This window comes from Oryx dammah, unplaced genomic scaffold, assembly GCF_014754425.2.
Source record: "Oryx dammah isolate SB20612 unplaced genomic scaffold, SCBI_Odam_1.1 HiC_scaffold_125, whole genome shotgun sequence".
Classification (NCBI taxonomy): domain Eukaryota; kingdom Metazoa; phylum Chordata; class Mammalia; order Artiodactyla; family Bovidae; genus Oryx; species Oryx dammah.
In genome coordinates, this window is record NW_024070301.1 from 3,477 (window position 1) to 7,942 (window position 4,466).

Genomic DNA, 4,466 nt, shown 5'->3' on the forward strand with positions numbered 1-4,466 from the left:
TGCCTTTGGCAGAGAAAAGTCAACTTCTATTTGCCTTTGAAGACCCTACGCAGCCAGCTTCTCAGTTAACCTGGACAGTTTTGCCCCAGGGATTTCGTGACAGTCCTCACTTATTTGGACAAAGTTTGTCACGGGATCTACAAAACTTTAATAGCTCTGAAGCGGTGGTGTTACAATATGTAGATGATATTTTGCTCTGTGCTGAGACAGAAGAAGCTTGTTCGCGAGCCTCAGAAGATTTCTTAAACTTTCTGGCAGGCTGTGGTTACAAGGCATCAAGAAAAAAGGCTCAGCTTTGTCAACAATCAGTTAGATATCTGGGCCTAATCATATCAAAATGGACTAGGGTGTTAGGCCCTGAGAAAATTAAGCCTATACTAAATCATCCCCTACCTATGACTTTAAGACAATTGAGAGGATTTTGGGGAATCACAGGTTACTGTTGCATTTGGATTCCGGATTATGGGGAACTTGCCCGGCCTTTATATAAACTTATAGCTGAAACTCAGCAGGCCCAAACTGACAAACTGGTTTGGTCACCAGAAACTCAAAAGGCTTTTAAGGTTCTTCAAACTGCTCTCCTGCAAGCTCCAGCTCTGAGCTTGCCCACAGGGTCAAAATTTAATTTGTTTGTTACTGAAAAAAAAGGTATGGCCTTGGGAGTTTTGACACAACCCCGAGGGCCTCACCAGCAACCTATTGCTTATCTAAGCAGAAAATTAGATGTACTTTCACATGGATGGCCCCACTGCCTAAGAGTAATTGGGGCAGCGGCTTTATTAGCACCTGAAGCTTTAAAAATAATTAATGGAGAAAACCTTACTGTACTGACTTCTCATGATGTGAGTGGAATCTTAAATTCTAAGGTTAATATTTGGATGACAGACAGTAGGCTTCTTAAATATCAGTCATTGTTGTTAAAAAAGACCAGTAACTAAGCTTAAAGTTTGTGGAAATTTAAATCCTGCCACTTTCCTTCCCGAGAAGGAAAATGAAACACCTGATCATGATTGTTCTCAATTCCTAACTTTAAACTATACAGCTCGGGAAAATCTAATAGATACCCCATTAGACAATCCTGACCTGGAAATATTTACAGATGGCAGTTCTTTTGTTCAGGATAAAAAGCGTAAAGCAGGTTATGCCGTGGTGACTGCTGAACAGGTTTTAAAAGCAAAATCTCTCCCCCAGGGAACCAGTGCTCAGTTAGCGGAGCTTGTGGCTCTGACCAGAGCTCTAGAGTTAAACAAAGGACAGCGGGTAAATATCTACACAGATTCTAAGTATGCTTATTTGACTTTACATGCTCATGCTACAATATGAAAAAAAAGACAGTTTAAAACAGCAACAGGTAAACCTATTAAGCATTTCAGAGAGATCGAGAGACTTTTAACTGCTATATATTGTCCTAAAAAAGTAGCTGTTATGCATTACAAAGGGCACAGCAGAGATGGGAGTAAAGTAGCCCAAGGTAATCAGCTGGCTGACTGTCAAGCCAGAAAAGTGGCACTTTACGAAACCCCTTCACTGCAGACGCCTTTGATCTGGACAGGTCCTGTGGAACAGGAAAAACCACAATATACTGAGAAAAAATTTAAAAAATATAAAAAAAGAAGAGCACAGATTACTGATAAAAGACGGTTACAGTCTGAGGATAGACAATTAATAATTCCTGAAAATGCTCAATAAAAAATTCTTAAGGGTTTACATCAGAGTTTTCATTTGGGTGCAGAGAGTACTTACCAAATGGCTTTTCATTTGTTTGAAGGTAAAAATGTAATAAAAACTTTAAAAAATATTATCAAAAGGTGTGAGGTTTGTCAAAAAAATAACCCAAAGACTAAAAAGCTAGCCAAATCTAGATTACAAAAAAGTGGAAAGTATCCTGGAGAGGACTGGGAAATTGATTTTACTCATATGCCAAAAGCTAATAGATATTCTTGCTTACAAGTTTGGGTAGATACTTTTACTGGATGGATTGAGGCTTTTCCCTGTCGTAGTAAACAGGCTAAGGAGGTTATAAAGATTTTAATCCATAAAATTATCCCCAGGTTTGGGCTGCCACGGAGCCTTCAGAGTGACAATGGCTCTGCCTTTAAAGCTGCTGTAACTCAGGGGGTATCTAAAGCTCTAGGAATAAAATATCACTTACACTGTTCCTAGAGACGCCAATCCTCAGAAAAGGTTAAAAAGGCTAATGACATTATCAAAAGACATCTGCACAAATTAACTCAAGAGACAATTGGATTAAAGTCCTACCCATAGCTTTAATGAGGGCTCGAACTGCCCCCAAAAAGGAGGGACTGTCCCCCTTTAAATGTATTTATAAAAGGCCTTTCTACATTGTTATAGACCCTAAAGCCTTAAAATTAACTAGTTATGTAACTCAGCTCTCAGCTTTTCAACAGGCATTAACAGAACGCCGGGAGACGACTCCTAACCCCGGCTCTGAGTCAAGCAAGCCTCTATTTGAGCCAGGAACTGAGGTCGTAATAAAAACTTTGAGATCTGGGGGCCCATCCCTCGAGCCCCTTTGGGAAGGCCCTTACCAGGTTATTCTTTCTTCTCCCACAGCTGTCAAAGTGCCAGAAATTGATTCATGGGTACATCACACTTGAGTTAAGAGGTGACACCCTGACCAAAACTAAGTGACATCTTTTTATGTCTTTATTTTCTATGGTCTGACTTTGTACTTTTCAGATGGGCCTAATAACCTATGTGAGCTTACTTCTGCTGACTCCAAATATCCTGAGTCTGCCGTTTGAGCCTCAAGACAATGCCTTCCTGTCCTGGGCTCACTCCTATGCTGCGTTCCACAATCGGTCTAACTGCTGGGTCTGTGGAGCACGCCCCTCTTCATCAGTGGAAGGCTTCCCGTGGTGGACATCTACACTTCAAGGAAAAGACTTTCTCCAAGTGTGTAAATACCTTCGACAACAATTACATGCGATGCCTCTCCTTCATCTGATGACATCTACCAACCCTAAAATGGACTGGTGCAGCACTTTGTACTTTAACTAAAGACATAATGTAACTTTTAATTTTGATTATACATTGTCTCGGTTCAATGACTATTTTGCTACACATAAGGCAAATAAGTCTAGATCTAATGGTTTTTTACCTGACGTTTATCAAATATGAGATGAGGTTATGTGACTAACTCCTAAAAAAAGACGTTTAATATCTACTGCCCCTATATGCTGAAAACAAGCAGAACCATCCCCAAAAGTTAGCCAACAACTTAATTACAATAATTAAAAACAATTGGGATTTTTGCCTCAGGAAAGATACCACCTAATCATTCCTGTGTTTTCCAACCCCAGTTCAGGTTCTCCCTTTGTCTGGCCAGGCACTAATTGGGACTGGATATCTCAGTCATGCTGGCTTACTCCAAACGGGACTTATTGGATATGTAGCTCTTACCTATGGGCATGGCTTCCCCCTGGTTGGATAGGGAGATGCACCCTGGGTCTAGCCTTTACTCCCAGCTTTATATTTTCAGAGCTCCCAGAAAAGCCTGCTAATTTACCCCACCTTAAAACTCGGTGGGCAAGGTCTGTATTTCACTGGTATAATTATTTGGCTGCAGTGTTTGTTCCCTCTTTGGGAACTACAGATATTATGCTACGAATAGATGCTTTCACTAATTTTACTCAACAGACATTACACGATTCTCAAAAGGCTATTTCAGCTCTTAATGCTGAACAAACACAAACTAAAAAGGTGGTTTTACAAAACAGATTGGCTTTAGATATTCTGACAGCTGCGCAAGGAAGAATGTGTGCTATTATTTATACCCAATGCTGTACATATATACTTGATATAAATACAAATGTTACTCATTTTACTAAACACATGAACAAGATAATTGAGGCCATGGATACTCCTGAAGCCTCAATTGCCTCACTTTGAGAGACGTTAACTAGTTCCCCATGGTGGACAACTATCTTAATTACAATAATTCTGATTGTTTTATTTTTACTGTTTGCTCCCTGCATCTGCAACTGTATAACTGGATTTGTTTCTAGCCGCATGAAAGCTTTCAAGTCACAAATGGTTGCTCAAACTCCTGCTACTGCTGCAGCTGCCTCCAACTACTATTTGGGGCCCCTGGATCAGATATCCTCAATATGAAGATTAGGAGAATATGTTGCCTTGTCAATTTAGGGACAACACCCCTTCTCAGCTCAGAAGCAGTTATGGAACGAAAACGATGCCCCTTTTCCCTAGGCAACATAATTCTCCTAAAAAAAGGGGGGGGGGGAATGAGAGGGTAACAGGCAGAAAGGCCAGGGGTCTCCAAATAGAGGAAATAGCCTGCAAGTGTCAGACATTTTTATCTCCCTTAAGCGGCAGAAAAAAACAAACTAGCGATATATTTTTTTTTCCTTCTCTATACAAATTTAAAAGGAGGTTTCTCTTAAAATTCTGTGTTGCCATAATGACACCTGGTTTCACTTGAAGTT

General features: G+C 40.3%; 1 pseudogene; it reads left to right on the forward strand.

The window, feature by feature from the left end:
- The first annotated feature begins 2,695 nt into the window (after positions 1-2,695).
- Positions 2,696-4,134, forward strand: LOC120859181 (annotated as a pseudogene).
- The last annotated feature ends 332 nt before the right edge of the window (positions 4,135-4,466 follow it).